The 19,084-nt window shown below is 37.4% G+C and overlaps 1 pseudogene; it reads right to left on the bottom strand.

Moving 5' to 3' along the window:
• Positions 1-17,005: 17,005 nt before the first annotated feature.
• Positions 17,006-18,062, bottom strand: LOC121313762 (annotated as a pseudogene).
• Positions 18,063-19,084: the final 1,022 nt, after the last annotated feature.

Genomic DNA, 19,084 nt, shown 5'->3' on the forward strand with positions numbered 1-19,084 from the left:
ATATCACAAAAACCATCAATGTGTTCATTCTGTCTTCAATAATTAAAATGCATTCTCGGTTTATTTATAGTGCTATTCATGATAATAAAACAGATTGCTTCTTTAGAAAATACACAGTTGCGAAATATATTTTTTGTCTTGTTGAGCAGTCGTGTGGGTTATTTATTGTTAAAAGGCAGTTCACTATTTTGTCTAACCATCTGCACATAGTCATGGTATAAAGTCTGTATCATTTAATTGTAGGGCTGATATTGAATTAATTGCAAAGACTGCAATTCAGAAAGCTCCATCTGCAGCTAATTCTACAAACATTGTCACCGGTAGCAGATCGGGACTGTGAGGCAAGTTTAATAGAATGGGGAGATAGGAAAACTAAAAGCTGTAATAAGTGGTACATGGTTTTAGTATGAGTGTGTGAGTGAGTGGAAGTGAGAAGCTGTCCAGTCAAAACATTTGGCATTGTATTTTTTTTGTATTTCTATGAACAAAATACCCTGGTGAGAGGATACATTTTTAACTCTCCGTCAGCATGTTTCAAATTAAAATATCACTGTTCCCTGGAAGGTCCAAGGGTTATGTTATACGTGTGTAATAGTAGAGAATAACCTTTACACCGATGCTGTGCACATCCATATTTGGCACAGATTGGAACTATCTTGCTGGACATGTTTGGGTTAGTTGTACATCCCATTTGGTTTTCAGTTTGTTAAAATACATATCTTTCATACACTCCAACAGACTGCAAACCAGCTCAGGCTTGTGCTGACAGAGTCGATACTGAAAGGTGGGAAAGAGATTTGAATGGTATATGGCTACGTTTAGAAACATGGCTTTCTATATACCTGTAATACACACTGCAATTGTAGGATTGTAAGAGAAAGAATGGGGCTGCAGAGACGGCACCAATGAAGCAGTGTGTTGACTGCAAAGGATCTCCTCCTAGTGGATGATGAGTTACTAATACACATACTTACCTACACAGCTTGGAAACTTGAGCTTACCAGTTTGCATCCAGCCATTGCCTTTCCATTCAGTGTACTGGGCTGATATGCCATGCTGTTACAGTGGCACCAAATGGAAAGATGTTCCTGAAGAATCTACGCCAAATGAGATGAGGAAGAGGTGTGAAAAATGGACAGTGGAAGCATCATTGTATTGTGAAATACCAAGGCCATAGCTAAGCTTTTCACCTATTTATGTAATAGATTGAGTTTGAAAACATTAAGAAACACTTCTGTTCAAAATGTTTGTCATTAAATTTCAATAAGGAAATTGACTGTGATAGAGAACACTATTTATTAAAGCTTAGACAAGAAATACTTTGTTCTACATATTTTCATTAAATATTTGGCCTCTTATCCCTTACCATAATTGAGTTGGCTGATAGTGGAGAGGCTGCCTGTAGGGAAGCCAAGGGCAGAGGGACAGGATTGGACATGGGTTGATGTTTACAGATTTAATCCAGCTTAAAAGTGAACTCCCTGTCTGAACCACTGTTTTGTTAAATGTATTAAGTTTATTGTATTATTTCTAGATTTCACCCTATTGTGTGTCAAATGGTTATGGATGGATGACCTAACTGTTCCTCAAAGGGTGCAGCAACGGCTTGCTTCAGCAGTGCCTGCTGCTTCAACCATAGTGCTCTCAGACCTCTGCTGCACTGAACAATATACTTCAGAAACATAAAGCAAATACTAGTTGTCCTGCCTGTTGTCTGTGCCTTATAGCAGAGAATATGAGCTTGCATAATTTTACTGTCTTTCCATCAGTGATTGTTCATTTTACAACAGCATGTAATGTTACACTTTGACACAGAAATTGCATATACACTGAACTAGGAAACACTTATTTCAAAGTAATAATTTCACGCATCATAAACCTCCATAGAAGTTGTAGCCCACGATTACTATTGGCTATGACACATACATTAGGTACGGCTAACAAGGATGAGGATAACATGAATTGATGGCCTTTAATAGTGTACACCACAAGCCATGTTCTCTGACTTAGTTAACTTTAAGGGAAAGGACAAAAAGGGCCTCAAACCATTTTCCATTAAACAGCTTTCAGTAAATCAAAAATATGGTACCAATGGGAGTTCTCCACCATGATCATAATGTTCCTCTAATGTCCTTTTAGCAAGGTTAAGGAGTAGACAGAATATTTCTGAAGTGTTTGTTTTTTTTTTTCTACACTGAAAATGTCACTCCTGAGTTAATCACAAGGAAGCGCTAATGTTCATGTCAGGCCGACGTGAGGCTCCTTAAGCTTACAAGTAAACCTGCTTTCATCATGATCGTTTCCATGCATTCATAATTAAATGAAAACAAAGCAGGTGTTTTATAAAATAGAGGATAAGTCATGAACAACTATGCCATAGATGCTTTTATAGACAGGGTGCAATGACTTCCAATGCACAGCTCTCATGGTTTTTTAATAATGTATCTTGTTTATCCCACTGATTTATACATATGAGTTAAATAATACATCAATAACTGTATACTGTAGCTACCCTTACTCTAGGCCTGTTTTTGTATAATACAATATATGTAAATCATCTTATTTATCTGTTAATTACTGGTATTGATATAACTTGGTTTACCAATCGTCCTTTCAGAGTCACAAACTGCCAAACACAATCCAGAGTTCAGTGTGAAAGTGCCTACACAGGAAGATGGGTTATTAGGGTTAGGGTTCAAGTTGATTCAATCAGTGCTGATTTTTACATTTTTTTTTTAAATTTAGTAATCTGCAATTGTTTTTTATAATTTTCTCCCCAATTATTTTTAGGCTCAGCTCATCGCTACGACTCCCATGCTGACTCGGGAGAGACGAAGACAGACACACACATCCTCCGAAACGTGTGCCGTCAGCCGTTCACGTCTTTTCACAGGCCCATCATGCAGTCACCTCAGAGCTATAGCGTCAGGGGACAACCCAGCTATGGGCAGCTTACAGGCAAGCCTGCAGGTGCCCGGCCAGACCACAGGGGTCACTGGTGCCCGGTGAGCCGAGGACACCCTGGCCGACATTTCTATAGTTTCCATGTAGTTTTCTTTTAAGGAGAGAAATTCTCCTCCCAAATGTAAATTACCTAATTCATATTAAAATATGGAAGGGTATATTTAAATGTTTATTAATTCCAATTTGGCCTTGCCACTTACAGCTTACTGGGTTTCCATAAAGTTTTTAGGTTGTATTGAAGAACCAAAAATGCAGCCTGAGTCATTCGGCTGCCAAAAAAAACATAACAGAAAAGGCAAGGGAAACAAAATAAAAACCCAGACATAGCGTTACACAAACACAACCACCCCCCCTCCCAAACAAAAAAACTAAAAACAAATACCAAAATTCCATAAGAAAGCACTGTGTGCTATCCACCCTACTCTAAGCCCTGTATTTGTCTTTTTGAACAAATTTGTGGAAACAAATTTGTGGAAAGTTTTTTTTTTTTTTTTCATGTTTTCATTCTTCTAAAACAAATCGAAATGAATTAGGTTTAAGATATTTTATTTCAACTCTATAGGTTGTCGCTTGTGCCCGTTGCTGTCAGTAGCCTGCAGCAATAATACAGGAGACCACTGGCACCTATTCCCAGCTATGCTAATGTAATATATTTTGGGGTACAGATGTGACTTTTGGTCATTGGACAGCTGATTGCTTTAAGCCTAGGCTTTTCTATCCCTTAGGAATATGATGTAATCCAGTGGCTTTTGTACACTATGTAATATACAGTACATTTAGGAAACACCACATAAGAAAATGTTGTTTTCACTGATCTTTCCTGTATACATGGAATAATAAAGAAGCAGCATCTTGTGACTGAGGGAATACTTTCACACACTTCACCAATACTGATTATTAAAAGATGTTAACTATAAACACATTTTAACATGTGTTGGTGCTCACAAAACATTAATACCTAAATAATATATGCTCAAGTGGGTGCAGTTGACTAGATTTTAGGTATTGCTGATTTAATTTGAAGGACATCCTTAAAGAAACTCGAATTTGCATGTCATAATTAGCAATATTGCATCTCTGAAAGTGTGCAGCTATTGGAGAGTACAAATGAAGGTTTCTGTTTAAAATGCCTTGTGTTTAAAATCTGTTATGATGTGTATTATTCATATAACAAGTGGTAACACTTTGCACAATTTGTGGATGCCTAAACAACTTGTTAAAACAAAAGTATAAAAAGGGAGTCACTTTAATGCTATGCGTTACTCAAATTATAGCATGGCCTCAAAGTAATTGTAGCATCACTTGCTGCTTTCTAAGATCACCATATCAGTCGTTGCTGATTGGCTAACCACTATAGTGAAAAGACACACCTTCAGTTATATCCAGACATGCCTGGTAAAGAAAACAGTAAGAGAAGCACTCTGTGTGCCTGTCTTATAATGCAGGGAAAACACTGATGAGTCATAATTAATAAAAACACTTCCATCTTTCCTGTCAGATGTTTTACAGATACCTTTAATTTACAAAGTGTACTTAATTACATTTAATATAATTGATATGCAGATCTCAATTAAACATTTTGCCATTTATTTTGCTGTATCAATTAACACATGCTGTTTGTGTCTCATACATACATCCAGTTCTGAGCACCAGTTCATGAGTAACTATAAATGTAATAAAAAAAACACTGCCATCTTGCTATTTTGAATCTGCAAACATACAATGTATGTTAACAGTACAGTGCAAACACATATTTAGCTATTTGGTATAATTAATTTTATTGACTTACTTGTACAATCCACAACAGGGGAGGCAGACCATCTATTACACATGTGGGTACTTGGGGAGACTCCATACTTCCACTGCCTCTGCTGCAAGGCCTTGGCACAACACACCTCTGTTACAATGGCTGTAGTGTACAAACTTATAAAAGAGAAAACAGTAAACAGTATGTTTTTAAAATTCCACCTCATAATGGTAAAATCAGCTTTTGAAGTACTATGAGCCAAGATCGACTGAATAACTTGGCAGCTCTGCACGTTCACAAGAACCTTACAGATGAAATACACAAAGTCTCCTTAACTAACAACTCCACTTTGCAAACTGAACAGTGCCAACATGTTTCTGGTCTTTACTAAGTGGTAGGCAGTCTATGCACTAATCCGTATTACTTCTATCGTTGTATAAACATGAAAGTAAAATTAAGTTAACGAGTATAAATGATCATGCACCAGTTTTATAGTTTTCATTTTCTCCTGGTTTGCTGGCTTAATTATTTTGGTGTACAAGTTCAGCTGTAACACAGTAACACAGAGAATGTTCACTGTTTACATTGCATAAGAAGCAGAGAATATGTTTTTGTTTTAATATTCTAATTTGTAGGACAATAGAATACAATTAAATCTACTCTGTATCTTTTTTTTACTATTAAATATTAGTCTTGTTGTAAAAATAGAATAAACGATGAATCCCCATTGAATATGGAAAATAAACAACAAAATGCAGAAGGATCAAATAACTCACTCAAGCTTTGCTTGGGTTTATTGAAAATCGTACTTCTTTTGTTTAAAAACAAGACTTTTAAAGAAATTATTTTGCTCCTAACCCCCAGTCTAGCGTAATCTGACCCACACAAAAAATGTTATAAACACGGGGCCTATGCTTGTGACCATAACCTTGGGAATTCTGTTTAAATAATCCAAACAGAATGTGAATAAAAGAACACAACATTTTTTTTTTTATAGCATCAGTGACTCATGAAAAGCATTACATTCTGCTTGCTGGACATTTTATGAACCAGAACAGGGAGAAAATACCGTATTTTTTTATATATATTAACATTTTTCATCTGTTTAAACTTTTTATTTTGGAAACACCAGTTATTCTACCTTGAAATTTCTCTTATGTTCCCCCCAGGAATGATTAATTGGCTCACTTAACAATACATATACAGTAATCCGTCACATATCTGACTGCGGTGGGACCAGAGTAAGGGCAGATATGTAAAATGGCAGATGAATGAATCCTGTTTTAAATGCCATTACACACAGCTGTAACAATTACTATATTCACACAATTATTGTTTTGAGATTTAGCCCCAGTTACAGAGCTCCCCTAAAGACATCCCTTGTTTAGAAAGATACAGGATATTGATGCTTGTGACAGAGTAGGCGTCTGCCGTGTGGATGTGTGCATTCATTGCTGAGTGACAGGCAGGAGATCGAGACGGAGGTGGAAGATTGATAAGCCCCGCAGGCAAACAGGATTTATTTACATATCACCACAGTGAACTGCTCATGTTATCAGCAATGGTTGCGCACAGAGCACATACAGCACAGTGTACGAAAACTTTGGTGGGATCTACAATCTCTAAACTAATCTTCTTTGTTCCATAATGAACTAACATTGCTGAAGAGATTGATCATGACGATTAAACAGTTAGGGTGGATATTTTTAAGGTATTTCAAGTGAAGTTAACATATTTTTCCCACTGCAAACAATTTAAACAGAGGGTTGACATGAAGCCATGGATACACTGATAAAAAAAAAAAAAAAAAAAAAAAAAAAAAAACGCCCTCAGATCTCTTCCCTTCGGTCTAATTGGTTGATCACAAAAAAAAAAGAACTCGACTACTAGTCAGAGTTTAATAGACAGGTTTGGGAACAACAAAGTCACTGTCCCTTGACTCAAACCTTTGGATTTACAGCTATGGCCAAACGTTTTGCATCACCCTATTAGTTAACTTTTTTTGCTTCATAAAGTTGAATGAAACCTGCTGAATAATGTTACGTTAATATATTGAGTTACACACAGCTTTGTGTTTTCCATATAATTAACGAAAAACTGTAAAATTGAAAAATGTGACATTTCAAAATCTAACATAAACTACTGTACTACTATTATCTTAAAATTCTAGGTGATGCAAAACTTTTGGCCATAGCTGTAGTTTCTGAATCCGCGAGTCACGGTACACTGCTGCAACCATAAATCAGATTTATAAAGAAATAACATGCAGTATAGAAACATCAGTGCTCTGTAACTAGTATGTTTTCCAGCATTGCAAACTTCGACAGGGACAAGTATATTTAAGAACTTGTTTAATTTCAATTATGTAATTTCTGAATGCACAGCAAATACTCATATAGAAAAAAGCTTTATATAAAGAAAATTGTCATAGCTGCACAACACAGCATGCAAGAAATTTAGCTGCAGCATTGTTTCTAATGAGACACTTTTTACTTTGTAATTACATTTTAAAAGAAACTTTGTTCTATTAAAATAACTGTAACCAATTCACTTTATTATAGTTCTAGTACCAAACATAAGCATACAAATTGAATTAGCATTGCAAAGGTTTTTAATGAAATGTGTCTGATAATTTACCCATCATACCCTGTAGAGTCTATTAAAATGCAAATGTATAACTAGAAAAAGATGCAAATATATGCATGATGCTTTTCTTTTCTAAATTGAAATATGTTATGTAGTGTAAATTTGTATTTTTGTTTGTGAATCTATAGTTCCTAAAGGGTGTTATTTTCTTTGTAATCAAATTACCTCTATAAATTCCTGCATACAACTTTGTATCATTAAACAGCTGCTTTTGTTCAGCAGTGGTTAATTTTATTTTGTGATATACTCCACAAAACAAGAACAACTTGGCACTTTAGGGTGATCGTTAAGCGATAGTGCCTATCGAAGAAGGCTCTACCGTATGGCAGTTGACCACAACAGGAGTTATGCGTCCCCAGCCCAAGGCAAGGGCACTATTGACAGTTAAGGTCTACTACCACGTGGTAGAGGCTTCATCGAGAGGGCACTATTACTACTAGGAAACAATATTTCTCATTTTCTTGAGAAATGTTTTAGGAAATTAGTCCAGAAATTGCTCATACAGGATCATATACAGAGATGGCAAAAAAAAAAAAAAAAAAAGTAACTTTATTCAACAAATTACTTTTTGCTTGTGAGGGTCGGGTATAGTGCCAGATACCTGAATGGAGCAATTTTACTAAACTGTCTGTGTCTCAGTATGATGCTGTTGAAAGATGCTGGGCTCCAGCTGACAGGCTGTGGATTGGCTGATGCAATTGTGGCAGGTACAGGACTGGTTGCTTTTGTAGATGCAAAGTATTGATTGGCTGCTTTCTATAAAATATATTGGGACTAATTGTATTTGTTTAGTATTTGTTGTTCAATAGATGTGAACCTAGCTTTCATTACGGTATTTCAAAATGAAAAAGCCAGTACTTGCATGGATTGATTTTAAATTTGTTTCACATTAACATCTACTGTCTGATAGAAACGCAGAGCAGGAAGCTGTTTGGCCGATGCACTGAATCATTTTCTAATTTGCCACAGTTGATGCTGGTTTCGGTCAGGCTAGCGTTCATTTCCATGTGTATTGACTTCTTCCACAACTGGTAGTCATTAGAAAGAAAATATACAAGAAGGCTAATAAGACATGTGATAGGCAGAAAATACACAGGGCTTTAATGAAGCCTAATAAGACATGCGATAGGCAATTCCAATTGACTGATTTTAGGCCAATCAATGCAGTGTATTTCTACACACAGGTATCAAATTTGAATGTTTCTGCTTTTGGGAAGTTTCTTCTTTTGTTATCAGCATTAAATAACAATTGTTCAGAATATTTGATGTTAGCTGTTTTCTTGTACAATAGGATATCCCTAATTACTTTTCATAGGTCTGACCTTGCGAAATCTATCTAAATGAAAAATAATAAATGAATAACAATCATGATAAATCAGTGATAACCTGTCATTTACAGAATGGCATTGAATATTATATTTCACCTCAGTTATTTTCCCTAAGACAGTGCAGCACTATTTAGTTTCAGTGGTTACAATCCAGATGCACTAAAACAGAAAAATGAAAAATATTGTGCTGTAGTATACATTCGTACAGTTGTGTGTGTGTATATATATTATTATATATATATAGATATATTATTATTATATATATATATTACTATATATATATATTCATTTAAAACTATAAAGTAATATATTGTGGTGTATGTACACAAATCACACACCTGAAGTCATGGATATAATTATATGAAGTGGCCATGAAAGTAGGCCACATAGAAAATATTTAGCATTTAATTATTTTTTTATAATACAAGTAAGAAATTAACCAAATAAAGAAAGCATATGTACTAGACAATTACACTGTTAGACAGCAGCCAGAATAATACTACAATTTGTCGAATAAACAATAATTGGAGAACAGTAATTCAGAAAATGCAAACAGAGAACGTAAACACGTGTGTATTGATTTAATGTTTTTGTATAGAAATATTGGTAATTCTTATCAAAAAATAAAACCATAACTACTTTTTTTTATTTTAACAGATGCCTACTTGATGTAAAGTAGTCAAGTGACTGAGATTTATTTATTTGTTAAATGTTTTCAGTGGTAGTAAAATCGAGTGTAACAAACCAAACAACTAACTAATGTCAGGCATAAAAATGGTATCTGTGTTACACAATATTTAAAAGTAATAAAACATTTACATATAATATAACAACCAGTTATGTGATCTGAAATTAAATAAACCAATAGGACTCGCTCACCCAAAGGGCAAGACAAGAAAGGATACATCCAGTAAGTGAAGATCACATCTGTGTGTTCATATTAGCATACCATACTCTGACAAACAACACTTTGGAAAACTGACAATATAATTAAATTTTCTGGGGCTGGTTAATAGAATATATGTTACGTTAACTGATTTTGTGTTTTAGAAACACTTTGGTTAGGCCCCCACTTTTCAAGTGAAAGCAGTTAATTTGCATATGGCAAGTAAGCAAGTCAGAACCAGCTTTCTTTTTATTGCAAACACAATGGCTGTTTTTAAATGTGATTATGCTGTTAATACTACCCTATGTATCTGCCCTAAAAGCAAGCACACATGAAAATTCAAACAAAAACAAGCCAAGCATAAATACACAGCATATATTTACCAAACAGCTGTCATCACATACTGTATATAAATATATTGTTGGTGGTGTTTTAAATAGATATTTTGAAGATTCTGATTTATTTTTCTTAATGTGTTTGTATTTAGACAGAAATTTAGCCATTGAGTATGCTGTTCAAGATCAAACAGTGCATAGTTCCGATTCCTCTGTTGGAACAGAAGGTGAATGCAGAAATGGATGAGCTGGACCTATGTGCAACCAAGAAGAAAATAGCAAGAGTGACAAGCATAGAAATAATGAGGAAGTATGAAGCAAAGCTGGTGACATGGATGAAAAGCGTGTTTTTTTTTTTTTTTTTTCTGGCAATGAGTTACATGCTCTCAAGTGATTATAGAAAGACCCTGAAAGCTCTTATTTTATTAGAGAAAACAATAAAAAGTGTAACAGTTATTGATCCATTTATCAACCATAACTCTCTTCATCAGCATAGAGTTAATACCGAGAAGCAAGTTCAGTATCACTCCCTGAGTATCCTGCTTTATCAATCTATTTTATATATTGCCTTCATTGTGGTTCACCATCACAAAGTGCAGTAACAAGAAAATCCATAATACTTTAAAATACAGAGAAAAGCATAATATAGAAACAGAGAACAGACAGAGACGTTGAGTTTGGTGAACCTGAGCGCTTGTTTGCGCTCAGCATTTAATAGATGAACAAACAAAAAATAAAAGGTTGAATAAAAACAGCACATGGCACTTGAGGCCAAAATAAAGACAAACAAAAGGAATTAACACTAAACGAAACAGACACTAACACAGCAGACAAACAGAGCGAGTGAAATCAATTATATACTTTTACTTCGTTTTTGTTTTCTCCTCCTTCCCACCCGTTCTCCACTCACCGAACACATAACCGAGTGAGTGACAAGATGTTGCTTTTATGCAGTTGTACCAAGACTCTATTGCTAATCAATCGTTCAACTGGAGTCTCGGTACAACGGTACTTTATTTAGTGCAATTCCCTATGCTCACATATTACATTTCACCTGCATGTGAAGTGCTGTGCAATCTTTGTGCCTAAATACAAATATACATTTTAAATCACTTGTGACACAGACCCATTTATATCCCGAGCACCAATACCTATACACCAACACTAACACACCACACGCAACACAACACAAAATACATAGTGGCGGGGCACATTGCCATAGTGGCTCATTTGCTTTGAGCAGAATTATTAAAGCATTAACATGCCTAAAAATAGAGCTAGGTTTTTGGTGTGTTTAATTTCTAGAGAACGCGGTCTATTGGTGTCAGAGGAGCGGGATCTGCTTGCATATATTGAATGACCAGACAAGAGGCAGTGACCTGTGTTATACATTACTCTGCAGCTGCAGAGCGTGTTCACGTGCACAGCACACACTAAATATTTACAATATTTTATTGTATTAGCTATCACGTGGCCTTACACGTGTTGATCTACACTGTAACTACTATAACAACCTGGTACCTGATGGGGATCAGACTGTGCAAGAGCAGAAGGCCCCCCCCCCCCCCTTCCACTAACAGAGCTTTCAGGAATGAGTAGTGTCCAGGGGGAGGCAGAGGCTGGCACAATGACGACACACCCACTGTGGAATACCGCTCCATATACTGGGAATGTGAGGAGGGACACGGATACCAAAGTGGAAGAAGAGCTCCAGTGATACCAACAGCTGGTGCCATTAGTCATCACTACCCTATTCAAACCAGAAGCTGATGCTTTTTGTTTTACATAAATGTTCAGAATATGAGTAACAACAATTTTACTCTCTTGTTGTTGTAAACGTACTGCAGGCAATGTCATGTCACAAAGCACGTATCAGTACAGCTACAAAGGCGCATTTATTGAATATGTGCTCCCAAGTGTAAAATGACTTATTAAACATTAAAATCAGCAGGTGTGAACAGGGACTGAATTCTCAACACTTAATTACTTTAGCCACTTGCCATCTGTTGTTCAATTTGTAACCTTTGTTCCCAACTCAAAAGTACACAAGCACCTACAGGCAAGCCAATTAGAGTGTGGATATTCCATGCTGATATCTCATCAGACGTTTACCTGCAAAAAGCATTTACAGAATCCCTGGAATGAATACAGTATGAATAATATATACTATAGTAAGGGGCATGTCCTTCCACCATGTCGATGCACTGGACCATCCATGGAAAGGGAACAGGGTATCATTTTGCGCATATCGAGTTTAAAAACAAAAGGTGTGTAGTATTAAAAGTCAGTTTGAGGCCAAGGAGAGCACTGTGAAAAAACTGCAATGTTATCTAGCACTAAATTTCAAGACTGTATCCACTCCTGCTATTATGTTCCTCGAGTTATTCAGCCTCTCTCACCACACAACAAACACACCTTCAAACCTGCAAGACTACACATTACAGGACAGGTCAACATCTATTTAACCCGTTAACCAGAATCAATTAACAAGCTACTCATTACACACTCATTTACACTTGAAATACAGGCATCAATTGCAGATCCCTAAGCAAACTCATTCTCAATAACGTGGGTTACAATTATCTTGCCCTTCAGCGAGTAGTTTTTACAGTGGATCCGGGCACCTCATCTAAATCCTAAATACCGCAGCACTTTATTACAGAGAAATCTTGCTCAATACCAATGTCAAAGTGTTATTTCCCATCATATGCATAATCTTTGTAAAACATTTACCATTGACACAGATATAAAGTGAGGTAAATCACAGCAGTAACAAAGACAGCCGTTTTTTTGTCAATGCATTTAATTAGGATTCACCACCAAGTGACCTTACCCGATTGTTTGCTTTATAAATCAATGTGAGCTACACCTGATGCTCTGTGAAGTCTACGGTTATACTCACAAATGTATAGGAATGTAGGAAGTGTTTAAGTGCCTGTGGACCATATTCACCTATCTGTATGTGTATATGAAAAGCTGTTGATTTATGGATTCACCGTTGTGCACAAATCAAATTGTCCACATCTACTTTTTGGCCAGAGTGGCACTGTTTAGATTTGCATTTCCTGTAGTATTGTTTGCTCTTTCTCCAAAAATTCAAAAGATTTGGAATATACAGCTACATGTTACAGTATATAGCAACAAACTCACACATCAGTAAATCCTAACCTCATGACGGACGATTTCAGATCGTCAGTGTTGCTGTAGTGTTAAATGTGTTTACTTAAAATGAGCGACTGGCCAGCATCAGAGCTGCAATTTACCATCGGAAGACTATTCTACAGTATGTACTGGAGGCATGTTTTTTTGTATGATTATGATGTTATGATTGTTAGTCTACCTAGTGTTACATTATATGGGGTTATTATCTTAATAGTAAAAATAAATGTCAAGGGAATTGAGATGTTTTTTAAAAATCCCAGTCTAAACATCTAAAGAATGTGTGCACCCTTCTAAAACTATGTCATGTTTACTTTGGCTCTTTGCTGGATATAACAATAATGAAATCTTTAAAAAAATAGAAAAAATGATTACCTTTTTCAAAAAATCAGTTATTAAAATTATAATGGAATGCAGGAACCTCTGAAAAGCCACCAATATTGTTCATAAAGATATAATCTGAGTGTTTACTTTTTAAAGATTTTCTTATCAGTATTCATCATAGTTACCTAACAATGTGTTCAGGTTTTAAATGAATTGACTGTTCCCAAACATTTTCATTTGTATGAACTTATCTGAAGCAGCAGAAAGGAGCAGCAACTGGCTGTGGCTGAGATGGAAAGATTCTGGCTGGGGATCTCAAGCACAATAGAAAGAAAGCAACTCTGATCAACGGGTAAGTAAGCTGGGCTGAGTTGAGTGGGGGATGAAGGGGGGGTGATGCTGGGACGCCAGAATCACTGTTGAGCCCTCTTGAGGTGTTGTAGGCTAGTCAATGAAACACAGAGGACGGCAGGTGCCCACCTGAAGACCCGAGAGATGTACCCTACTTAGCTCAACCCAGAGTTGTCATGCTGATGCACCGAGGAGACTGCATTGTGGTTGATCCCCGGAGCCAGCATCTCAGTCGCTGTGTGTGCTGATCCCTGGAGCCAGCATTACACTTCAGCAATAAAACACCAGATAGAAGGATATCTACATCAGATGGAAAGAAATGCAAATGGATGGAGATGCATCACATTAGTTTACTGTAAAGCTACATCTTAGTTGGCTTACCTTGGTGAGAGCAGAGTTCAAATCATTATGAAGTTTTAACATCTACTCTTATGTAATGGAAATCATAAAATGAAACAGTGATTGTTTTGTGTGTGTATTTTTGTGTATGAGACTACTGCCCTATACAAAGTGTGAAGTAGCTGCTTGTGAATTGCCTTTACACAGTAAAGTGTACTTAAACAGAAAAAATAGTGAACAATTTACTGCAAACACAACAACACAACATAATAACTTATCAAATCGACAGATGTTTCACTGTATAGAGATCCATGGTTTTGACAACGTAAACAAAGTAACGATACAAAAAGAGACAATTGTCCTTTTCAGATGTATTTGCTTCTTTTTTGTATTTGTTAAAGATTCATAATTTATCATTACTGGTGCTTCTGCTTAATGAATATTGTTTAACTTTTAACCACAAAACCGCACATTGAAGCACATTTGATTTACGTTAATCCAGGTGATCTAATTTGGTCCAAATACAAGAATGTCTGCTATAAAGCAGCTGCACATGCTATGTACATTAGTCTGTTCATTTGGGGTTTTAGGAATATTCAGAAACAAAGCAGCTTTAAGAAAGTTATTTCCTACTTAAAACTATGTAACATAGTGTGTAGAAAAACACATTTATCCTGGGATATGACAAAGATTCAGGTTGCAATCTCTGTCAACAATGTTGGAACAAATTACCACTGAATGGCCCAAACAAAGGAAAGTGACTGGCACCTCCGACAGCCAAACACAAAGTGATACTCCTGTGGGTTAATGTCTGCAAATGAGTTGTCGAAACAGACGTTGGCATGGGAATGAATGCGTTTGTCACGGGAAAGGGTCAAGTGCGAGTAGGGATTGAGAGTGTATCAATTGTTCCGTCATTAGCTCATCTGTCAACGGCATCCTGGGACATTTCAGACACACTAATTGCTCTGCAGCACTTGCCGGTCACTGGATGGACCCCTTTGTTTTACGATTCCTGGATATATGGGATACTATGCAGCTGCTGAAACAGCTGTATAAAGGATTGAGTGCTTTCATTATATTGTGTGTTGCTTTCAAGTTAACTGTTGCTGCTTGTAAAAGTATTGCCGAATATTATGAATACATATTTGTTTTAGCATGTTAATTGTTGTTCTTCAAACTAGTCACCAAGAAAGAATACCCAAAGACTTGTTATAATCTCTGCATTTCTTCATAGCTCAGGGCACAAGCAGTTGCTCAACAACAAAGTTGTCTACAATGCTATACTGCAAGTATTCCTCAAATCAGTTTATGTTCCACATACTAAAACAATCCATATAAATAATAATTATTGCACTTTATGCAGTATACATACCTGCCAAGTACAACTGACTTAGTAAGTAACAAGCTGTAAAGTTTTTGCTTCCTGTGCACAGCCAAATAAATAACAAAAGTGAGGTTGACAAGACTTCTGTGCAAATCAAATGTGTGTTTAACGACAACCTTCCCAAGTCATTAGGTCTATTGCACTGTAGTTGCAATGCCAAAAAACTGTTTCAGTAAAACTCTTCATTTAAGATTGACATACTTGCCTCATCAGAGCTTATGATAATGTTTTTTACTGTACTATGCAACCAAGCTGACTGGTGCCTATGTTGTCACAAACTGTGGCATCAGCACGTGCAGTTTTAACATTCCTTCGATGTATGTATTCCAGAGCCCGTGAAACTCAAGGACACAGATCTCCTAAGATTGAGCCTGAGATGTTCATTCCCCCCCCCCCCCCCCCCCCCCCCCTCAGGCTTTGAAATTTCAAAAGAAATTAAAAGCAAATGTGTTTTCATTTATTACAATTTGAGATCAGAAATGCATATTTTAAAACTGCATTGTGTTTTACAGATGTTAAGGATAAGAAAGCTAATGGTACTAAAACTGTACTTAATACTGGTAGTAATAATAATAATAAAAGCACACCTAATATTTTCATTATGTTTGCTCTAATACTCTAAACAGTCCCCTACACATCACAAGTGTGTCCGTTTTTACATACTGGAGCATACTGAGCACTTTTTTTTTTTACTCTTATTTTTAATCCTTGTAAAGTCACGGGGCGGGACACATCTAAAAGACATACACACACGCACACACACATTAAAGTTGGAATTCCTATACCTATGTGTTTATGTATGGATTATAAGGTAGCTTGCAATCATTTTGGAGGGCTTGCTCATGCACCTTAGTAATGTTTTTTTGTTTTTTTGTTTTTTTCTTTTTCCTGCGCCACAAGTTGCCCAGAAAGTTTGTGGGCAATCAAAATAGAGAACACAACAACTAATATTAGTAACATTCTTTTGAATGTGCTGGCATATCCTCGATGGGCAAAAAGGCAAGATCAGAAGCATTGGACAACAGTTTTAACACAGTGTAACTCGAACACACTGGCCTTCAAATTCCGTTGAAGACAGTCAGGAGTATTTATAATTTCAGTAAACGATCATCAAAGTCGACTCCAGCTTTTGATGAGTCTCTGCCACGCCAAACAACGCGAGGGTGAAGTTAGCCCGCTTAAGGTCCGCACACACCAGATGTGACACGATATTTACTGAAGCAACACGACAAATTCGATGCGAAAACAGTGCACACCAGAAGAGATCACAGAAACGATGCGACAGCTGTAAGTTTGCCGGATTTTTCCGAAAGTATGATTCCTAACAAATGCAATAGAAAATTGCTTCTTATTAGTCACTGCAAGTATGATCATTACCTCCATTTTCAGTGAAAGTATGTGACGGGTGCTCACCCCTTGTGTGCATTTATTTATGGAGGTATTCATTTTATTATTATTATTATTATTATTAATAGCTTTTTTTTTTTTTAAAATGGGACTATTAAATCAATTTTTTTTTTTTTTTTAATCCTGCATGAATTATTTGTTTGCTGCTGGTTTTTCTGCTGGCTTACCAGCTGCCTTCTTTGACTTCCCTTTCTGGGCTTTGCGAGCGGGATCGTGACACAGGATTGCTCTGCGTCTTGCTGTCTTGGAGTAAGGACTGAGTTTCATCGTGATCCTCAGGTTCTTAAATGGGTTCTTCTTAAGCGCGCTGTGGTGAATCTTTTTGTTTGGCGCACGCAGCATCTTTTGAATTTCCTGGCTCTTCAAGATTCTGTTCAGGTCTGTATTGGTCATCTTATGCATTGGCAGGTTGTAGTCCAGCTTCAGGATAGAAGGCTTGCACCATGTGCCATACACCATCCAGCTCGCGGAAAATGCTTTCCATCCAGATGCAGAAATGGCCCATGTGGCCACCAGGAGCCAACCTCAACAGGTTCAGCTTATTCACGTTCTGAAGGGTGACGCCTGGGATGTTCCTGAAAGCCTTTGTGATAGCGTTGTCCTCACTGAAGAGGATGCAGCGTCCTTGTCGCTGGATACGGCGACGGTTTCTCATTTTACCCTTACCAGCACACATGTGCCGAGAGGCGTACACCTTTGTCATTCCATGCCTTCAGTTTCTTCAGCAGCAGCACAACCTCCTTGGTCTTCTTGCATCCTTCGACTATCGTCAACCACAAGAGGAACCTCCGAAATCTCCTCAAATATGGTGACCTTTAGACATGACCAGGGCTGGCCGTGCCGAGGCTGCCAGGGCGGAGCAGACGGCATAGCGCTTCTGGATCACACTGACTCTGCGATGCCAGCGGCACCAGGTCTTGGTGGGTGTAAACATGCGACCACCACCACACATACTGCTGAAAGCACCCTGGCCGGAGCGGCGAGTACCACCACCCTGCACACGGGGAATACAAGCCAAAGCTCTGCCGGTACCCCAGGACTCTGCACTGCTCTGGTGCCCAGCAAGCTCGCTGACAGCATATGGCTGCTTGGCATTCTTGCGCATGTTCGTGTGAATGAAGTTCACAATATCCGGGCGGATGGGAGCCTTGAAGACAGCAGGCATAACAACATTTTTGCATGAAGCCATTTTCGCTTAGGACTCTGGGTTCACCGCAATCCACACTCCTCTATCTAACTGCTATCAATCTATCATGGATCTCATTACTACTTACCCCCCTCTACCCACGTATTCAATTTTTAATGGCAATACAGAACTTGGCTGCTCTAACCTCTCGTCTCCTTTGTTTACACTCTCGGATTAGTTATATTTCATGGGTCTGTTTTGGGATACATAGCCAGTGGCATAAAAAAAAAAGTGTCAGTATGTATTCTTATGGCAAGCCAAATGACCATTTACAGATATCTCAAATTATATTTTAAGATATACTGAAATTCTTGAGGATATCTGTAAATCACATTCGATATATTTAAATGTATGAGAGATTTGGACACTATTGTACTGCAGGAAGTAGTATATTGCTATCATAATGGCAAGAAAAAGGCAATTAAAGTTAGACAGACGGACAGACCATTATAACCCTTAAAAGTGTAGGTTTTTCCTTTAGAGAAATTGCAAAGAAAGCCAAGGTGTCAGCGAGTGCAGTTTCCTACACCAACAAAAGGCACTTGGAAACCGGAGGAAACTGACAGGAAGATGTGTGGCAGACCCAAAGCCACAACAGAATCAGAAGACAAGTTTCTGAGAGTCAATAACTTGCGTGATAGGCGGCCCACAGGACAACAGCTTCAAGCACAGCTTAACACTGGTCAAAGTAAGCAAGTCTCAGTTTCAACTGTGAAGAGAAGACTTCGAGCTGCAGGTTTGACAAGTCAAGTGGCAATAAGAAAGCCATTGCTAAGATGGCAAAATAAGAAAAAGAGGCTTGACTGGGCCATGAATCACCACCAGTGGACTACTGAAGACTAGAAGAGGGTCTTATGGACCGATGAATCAAAAATTGAAATCTTCGGTTCATCACGTTTTTGTGGTTCCTCGGTGTGTGACACCAACTGTCAAACATGGAGGAGGGAACGTGATGGTCTGGGGCTCTTTTGCTGGATCCAGAGGCGGCGACTTGAACAGAGCGAGTGGCACCCTGAACCAAAACA

Source organism: Polyodon spathula, chromosome 4 (assembly GCF_017654505.1).
Source record: "Polyodon spathula isolate WHYD16114869_AA chromosome 4, ASM1765450v1, whole genome shotgun sequence".
Lineage (NCBI taxonomy): Eukaryota > Metazoa > Chordata > Actinopteri > Acipenseriformes > Polyodontidae > Polyodon > Polyodon spathula.